The 8,384-nt window shown below is 41.1% G+C and overlaps 1 long non-coding RNA gene across 2 annotated transcripts; it reads left to right on the forward strand.

The window, feature by feature from the left end:
* Window positions 1-23: 23 nt before the first annotated feature.
* Window positions 24-8,015, forward strand: LOC140133321 (uncharacterized). Of its 2 annotated transcripts, none has more exons than XR_011855867.1 (3): window positions 24-134; window positions 1,847-2,113; window positions 7,063-8,015. It is a non-coding gene; the product is annotated as an uncharacterized lncRNA (long non-coding RNA). The 2 variants fall into 2 exon arrangements; XR_011855866.1 differs by lacking the exon at window positions 24-134 and adding an exon at window positions 972-1,091.
* Window positions 8,016-8,384: the final 369 nt, after the last annotated feature.

The raw sequence follows: 8,384 nt of genomic DNA on the forward strand, positions 1-8,384 counted from the left end.
CTATCACCCCCTTACCTGCCTCAGTCATGGCTGGTGTGTGATCTCACAGCAAGTCTCCATACAAAGGATGTCACAGATCACAAAGCAATCCATAAACATGTGACAACAGGTCATAAACGAAAACACCAAAGATGGTAAATATTAATATTCCCACATCTGATTATGTCTCTCAGTTCCATGAATAGTGGGTTGTTTGCTATTAAAATGTTCATTTGGATTAATAATAGTGATCAAAATACAAAAAGTAATCCCCATTAACCTCTTAAAGGACAAATGGAGAATGCGGGAAGGGGAGGTGAGTAATAATTATCTACCATCAAGTAATCTGATGGTAGATGTCTATTAAGGACGCAGCCAGTTTATAGCTTAAAGCTCAGCTCCATTTTTTGTAATCTGACAGCATCGTTTTATATGGTTTGAACTTTTAAACACTAACTCCCCAACTTGATTTTGAGGTGACATGTTATTGTTCTTGTTAGTAGCAAATTATGGTTGATATGTTTTGCATGTATTCATTTAAGAAAAACTAAAAATTTGCCATCTTCAAAACTCTTAATTATCTACTTTTCAGACAGATAGTATTACAACAAAATGAGTTACTAACTAACATTTCCCATATGTATGCTTTACGTTTTCAGCATTTTTTAAATTTCTGGCTATTCTATTACAATGTCACATGGCATACAAACTGAACATCGGTTTTCTGTATTTTTAAGGAGAAACATTTTGGGGATTATTTTTAATGAGCTTTGAAATACAGAATATTAGAAACACTCTATGAAACCCCATCGCCAACATTTACGAAGGGCCTGGATAGGATTTGAACGTAGGACCCCAGCACGGCTGTAGTGCTAACCACTGAACCACCATGCTGCCCTATTGTGTGATATAGAATGCATATCCGGGTGTTACCTCATAATAGATAGTGAGTATGGTGAGCCTGGGATCAGGGTACCTGTCCCCAATGTCACCCTGTCCAAAGAACTAAAACGCCCTAATAGTCCTAAATGACTACCACCCTGACAGGAAACTGTACCTATTAAAAACGTCCCTAGCACAACCTACTGGCGAAGAGTGATCCCAGTGAAATTGTAAGGGGTACTTTACTTCTTGGTGTAAGGAATAAGCATTCCCAGCATGGCATGTTTCTGTAAAGGGGGACTGCTGTGGACATTTCTGAGGCTTAATTCACCACTGAATATAACTTCTCGGCAGTACCAGACGTAACAGTGCAGCACACAACACCTCCCAGCAGTTCTAGACACCAAAGAATACCTCCTCAGTGGTTCCAGACCTAAAGAGGTGCTGTCATTTTCGTTCCTTCCCATCCCCCCAAGTGAAAGTTGCATGAGCTGTCTAAATGGACTAAATGACCAATTTTTCGCCCCTTCCTCCATAACAGTGGCATCAGCACACATCCCTCTTTCTACCCCATAAGTTGTAAATCCCCCAATGTGGGGGAGGGGAGCTACAGAAAGATTCTGGGCATTATATGATTGGACCAAAATCAAGGGGGGTATTAGGAGGGGCTAAAGGAAGAGGGCATTATTAGTTGCTATGTGTTTTATTTTGGGTTTAGGTGGATACTATTCAGATTAGGGGTGGTGACTACAGTACATTATAATCTATCTGGATGTGTAATTGGTTTAAATGTTTGGAGCATCTGACAGAATCCTTTTAATTTCACACTACTTTTTACTGGACCTTTAAAACAGAATCCTATTTGTAAACTCACGGTAATATTTAAATTACAACCAATCATACCAAATGTTTTTTTAATATAATTAAAAAATGCTGCATTGTGCATGGTTTTTAGGGGCAAAAATACTGTTTTTCTATTGGACAGTTTATATGATGATGCAACTGAGCCCCTCCTAGAGTGATAACTGACGTATAACTGACAGTTGGAGATGATGCATCATGGAGTCGGACAGACATACGGTGGATGAACATATCCACAACTTTATCCACACCCCATCATCACCTGTGAGCATCCAGAAATATTGGAGCAGTCATTGTAACATATCATTGTGTAATGACCCTATAGCCTAGTAGTGGACAGCAGGAGATCATCTCAAATGTGACATTTATTTCTCCATGATTTTTGCCAGAGGTAGGTATAATTTTTCTCCAAATTATTCTTAAGGATTTAAAGTATTCACATTTGTGAAATTATACCAAAACTAAAAAAAGCAAACCACGTAATAAAGAGGGTGTGTTACAGATATGTTCAACAGGGCCAGATTAAGGGTGGTGGAGGCCCCGGGGCGCAGACTGGTGGGGGCCGTCCCCACAATTTTAGTAAATGTTGCTAGAAATAAATTTTTAGAGCCGCCCCAATTATACATATATATACATCTCCCCTAGATATAAATATATATACAGTCACTGTGATATATATTTATATATCCAGCCCCCCTATAACTATATCCAGCCTCTCTATAATATATACAGCCTCCAATAACTATATAGAGCCCCCCGTAATAACTATATACAGCCCCATGTAATAACGATATAAAGCACCCTAAAATAAATACAGCCCCCCATATAATATACAGCCCACTCTAATGACTATACACATCACCCTATAACTATATACAGACCATTTATAACAAATATATAGAGCCCCTGTAAAACACATCCACCCCCCAGATATATATTTATATATATTTACAGTGACTGTGATAGATATATATATCCAGCCCCCCAATAATAACTATATACAACCCCCATAATAACTTTATACAGCCTTACGTAATAATTATATACAGCCCCCTATAACTATATACAGCTGTCCCATAAGAACTATATAAACCCCTAGCAATAACTATATCCTGACTGTGATAAATATATTCAGCCTCCCTATTATAACTATATCCAGCCCCCCTATAAATACTATATACAGCCCCCTATAACCGTACATAGGCCCATATAATAACTATAAGCAGCCCCCTATAATAACTATATACAGCCCCCTATAATTACTATATACAGACCCCTACGATACCTATATAAAGCCTCCCTATAACTATATACAGCCCTGATAACTATATACAGGCTTCATATAAGAACTATATACACCCACAGCAATAACTATATACTGCCCACTGTGATAAATATATACAGCCCACTATTATAACTATATACATCCCTTATAACTATAACATAACTACCGTATATCCAGCCATCCTATTAAAACTATATACAGCCCCCATATAACTATATAAGACCCCTATAACTATATAAAGACCTCCTATTATAACTATATATAGCCCCCCCTATAATAACTATATACAGCCTCCTATTATAACTATATACAGCCCCCTATAATACATATACACAGCCTACCTATTATAACTATATACAGCCCCTATAACTATAAGCAGACCCTTATAACTATACAGACCCCTTTAACTATATACAGCCCTCCTATTATAACTATATATAGCTCCCTATAACTATATACAGCCCTCCTCCATGGAGCTGAAGCCCGGGAGGAGGTCTAAGAGTCTCCTGGAGTGAGTGTCCCTCACTGCTGAGTATTTGGAACAGTGTAGCAGGAAGTGGACATCTACCTCTGTGGCCTCCTGGTCTTGGCACTGTTGGCACAGTCAGCTCTCCCTGGGCACGTAGGCCTGTCTGTGCTGCCCACACTCCATGGCCAGGTTGTGGGTGCTCAGTCTGTAGCGGCTCAGGAACTGACGGTCTCTGGAGTCTGGTCATTTCTTCAGGGGTCAGTCTGTAGACCCTGGTAGATGGTCAGCTTCTGGGCTGACTCTATGGTGGTCCTTCAGTCATGTTTATGGGCCTTGTTTATGAGTGCCTTCTGCCAGGCTTTATGGTTGAAGAAATCTGGACTGCTGTTCTGTAGGTGGACCAGGAATGATAGTGCCCTCTCCTGGACTGTAATATGTAAGGGGAATCTGCCAAGTTCTACAGCCGCTATTTGAGGTGCTCCGATAGACATGGAGAAGGTATTTGCAGAACTCCAGTTGAAATATTTCAGTTGGACTGGAGTCCCGCCTTGACCAGTCTGGGTATGTGTGTGGGTCCCAGAGCTCACTGCCATTCAGAAGGATAGGGGATATGATGCTGTCACCAGAGGTTTAAGCCTGTACAATCTGCAGGTTATGCAGGCCTTGTCTCTGAGCACCTGGATGGCTTGCTTGAAGCTTCCTGATTGGTGAATTTCCAGGGCCCGGTAGGTGTACCTGTTAGTCACTGTCAGTGGGCAACTGTTTAGCGCGAAGGAGGGAAGCCCGGCCACTCTTGCGTTTCTCCTCTGGAACACCATAATATTGGTTTTCTTTAGGTTGATGGCTAGTGCCCAGGTTGTCCTGGAGACCTCCCATAGTAGGTGACAATACTAGCAGGTTATTTGCATATAGCAGAGTCCAGGTGCAGAGGAGGCCTCCAGGCCTGCAGCCTGCTCTTAGATCCTCCTGTTCAGGACACTATTGAATAGCTTTCCCAGGTTACTACTTACACAGATCCCTCAGTATTAGGAGAGTCGTACTTGTCCCCGCTCTTGTGTATGGGGGTCATGAGGCCTTGGTTCCAGGTCTGTGCGAAGCAGCCGGCACTTAGCACAATGTTGAACAGTTTAGCTATAGCGGCCTGTATGTCAGGAGGACTGTATCTTATTATCTCTGATAGGATGCCATTGGAGCCACTAACTTTTTTTACATCTTATGAAGGAGATGCTCTCTGTTACCTCCTGTAGGTTTACTTGGACATCTAGAGGGTTTTGAAAGTCTTTGATTTTCTCCTCAAGGGCTTCTAGTTTTGTTTTGATGTCTATCTGCTCTTGGTTTTGCCATGTTGCCATTTTGTACAGTATATGGTTGAGGTCTGTCAAGGCTTGGTTTTACCCCCTGTGGGTTCAACTCATACACGTTGTGTAGAAGTTCTGGACCTTTTCCTTGACTTCTGGACTGTTGGGGGTGTCTTTATATCTTGAAGCCAATGTTTTCAACCATTTGAAGGATCGTAGGAGGCAGAAGAGGGCTGACTGCTGAGCTTTTTGTTTGGATGGTTTGTTGGTAGACCGGATTTATAGAAGCAGCTGGTTGTGATGTGTTTGCGGGGTAACTATGAGTGCACCAATGTTTGTAGAGTCCATGTCAGTCATGGTGTAGTCCACAATGCTGCCTACATGGGAGCTCATTGTGCACCTTCCTAAAGAGTCTCCCTTTGTGTGGCCATTTCATATATGGAGGCTGAAGCATATGTTAATCAGTTTTCTGCCACTCCTGTTAACTGTACTGTCGTAGCTGTGTAATATAAAGAGCCTCCCTATTACTATGTACAGCCCCCTATTATAACTATATACAGCCCCCCTATTATAACTATATACAGCCCTCCTATAACTATATACAGCCCTAGGTAAAATAATAAAATTGTACTCACCTGCCTCCATTCCCCAATGTGTTCCGACCTCCTCCATTGTCAGCATACCATCACGCTAAGACAAGATGGCGGAACCCAATTGTCTCTAGCAGAGCAGGGAACTTAGGGCTCAGGGAACAGGGGACTCACGTTTATTAGATACTGCCCAGAACTAATACTACCAAACTGAATCTGCTGTTGACTATTTGGGGCGGCCTTGTAACCGCCAGAATTGCCCACATTTGGTGGGGGCCCCTTTAAGGGCAAAGTGGTGGGGGCCCCGGTGCACAAGGCCTGGAAGCCCCCCCTATAATCCGGCCCTGGTGTTTAAGATAAGAAAGTGATAAACTTTATTTTGTGGGAAATACCTTTGAATCTAAACTCTTACTTTAAGGAAATGCACATCTTTCTAACAATGTTTTATATTTTTTGAATATATATGATTAATATTAAAGTTGTGCATGTAAAGCTGCAATGCAGACCTACGTATATGCCTCCATGGCTACACAAAATAATATTTGGGTAAACTTGGGTAAATAAAGCACCCATCCGTTTTTCTCACATTAAATTTGGAGTGCAGTCTCATTTTTCTGGAGTACAATTGCCTGGTGTGTCAAAGACCAGTTATGGGGTTTTCACCCACAAAGTTTCTTTTGCTATTGCTTTGGTGCTGCTGAATTTCTAATGTTTTTACATAAAACAATGTGTACATAAACTATATATCTAAGGTAAAAAGTGATTAGAAAAGCTAACAGAAAATGACTAATTACAATATAAAATACAAAGTTAAATTAATATTGCTCTTTAAACCGGTTGGTCCACAAACTACAAACTCAATCATTTACGGGAGAAATAATTGCTGCGTTCCAGCCATGAGAAAGGGGTTCCTAAGTCCCCCATAGCTTGTCTATACCTGCATCCACTGTGGGGCTCATTTACTAAGGGCCACGTGCGCTCTTTTGTCGGACTGTGCAGCGTTTTTTGGGCTAAAATGGCTTGCACAGGTATTTAATAGGTTTTTGCGCTGGGGTTGTGGCTCACCCATTTTGTGGTGCAGATGCGCTGGCTTCCATGCAACACAAACTGGGGGGGGCGTGCCATCGGACGGTCCGACTGATTCGTACTGAGCGCGGGATTTAACTTGTAGCAATTGTGTAGCAAGTCCATGCACTTAGATGCATTATTAAAAGATGGTGAACTCTGTTGGACCTGAGCGGGGAAGCGACATATGCAGGATATCGGGCGCACGATCTTAGTGAATCTCTGCAGTGTGCATTATAGTTGGACAATGCACTTTCTGTGACCTCCCGTGACCCTGTAAGTAAATGTGTCCCTGTGTATTGGAGGGGAGGAAACTTTATTTGCTTCTCTGTGAGTTCTGGATACAACTCAGCTGCTGTTGGGAGGAGCACAGCTTCTGAGTCTCTACCATCAACTGGATGTAATATAATATAGTGCAGTGTATTATTCCTGAGTCTTTGGCCTCTATTAGGCCTCCATGCAAAGTCTATGGCCTTACCATGGCATCTAAGGTGTTTGATGGACAGACTTGAAGCTAGCAACATGGGTCACACTGCTTATATAACAGATCTAAAGGGTAAAAGTGGGAAACTAAAATGGGATTCATTTAGCTTTCTTGTGATTATGATGGTTTCCTATTTGATTAACTTACAGACTGTTCACAGACTTCATTCAAGATGCTGCTAACCCTTCCTACTGCCATCAAGTATGAGAGAAGAGATTGATGAACTCATACCTTCCATGAAGACCTGCAAACCTCAACTTGGAGAATCAACCATAAAACTCCTAAACCTCCCTAACGGTTTGCTTCTTTAAGCAACTAGGCCTAAACCAGATAAAAGATATTGTATGGTAGAGGTTGGGATGATATTCTGGGGATTGTTGTTCTATGTATAACACTATTAGTGATGGGGAGGCATGTCTGGTTTAACATGATATTTAAAGGGGTATTCCCATCTGGGCATTTACATTTAATTTAATTCATTTGCCATATGTAAACTTTTCTTCAATTGGATGTTATTAAAAAAAAGTTCCCAAATGTTAAAAAAGATAATTTCCCATAAATGTAGTCATGTTGTCCCTTAGAAACGAGATAGCTTCCTCGTATACAACCACCTCACATTTTGACATGTGCTATTGAGTCCTGCCTGACCCCCTGGATTCAGGGATCATTACTACAGGGTGGCTGCGGGACCTGCAGTAACTCCTGGACATTTCATACACAAAAACCTTTTGTTTCATTGTGCAATCCCTCCAGCAGAAGTGGCCATACACAGTCTTGTTTCTAAGGGACCATATGACTACATTTATGAGAAATTATCTCCTCACAGGTACATTTCTTTTAATAACATCTAATTTGAAGATATGTTTAAAAATGGTAGATCAATGAAACTGAATGTAAATGCCTCGGTGAGAATACCCCTTTAAGCTTTAACAGCTAAATTACTGTATGAAACCGTTGTCACAGGAAGAGTGTGAAAATCTATAACCTTTAATAGAAGGGGGACTATGTAATTGAAGAAAATCTATGTGACACCGTGACCTGAATATGTTGTAACTAAATTAGTAAATGAAATAAACAATGTTTGGGGTTTTTCCCCAATTTATATTTATCTAATTATTGTATGAAAAGGGATGTCATTGGAAGGATCTCTGTATTATTGTTTATATATAACATGGGGAGAAAAAACTATAATGAAAAATGATCAAAAGTACAGGATGAAGAGAACCGTCTGCAACTGGGGCTCAACTTCTCCATTACTTTGAGTAGCCCCTCAGTGTTCGAGAAATGGGCAGAGGACATTGTCTTCATTAGAATGGGCTCTCCTGTGATACCGAAGCAGCTTGCACTCCACTACTAGTAGGCCTAGCGGGATGGAGATTTCCCTGAACCTAGACCCGGAGTGGACTCTGTGTATAAGTTCCAAATGGGCGAACTGTATTTAAGAATTTTGATCGTAAGCCCTAATGCGGAC

The sequence above is a fragment of the Engystomops pustulosus genome, chromosome 5 (assembly GCF_040894005.1).
Source record: "Engystomops pustulosus chromosome 5, aEngPut4.maternal, whole genome shotgun sequence".
NCBI lineage: Eukaryota > Metazoa > Chordata > Amphibia > Anura > Leptodactylidae > Engystomops > Engystomops pustulosus.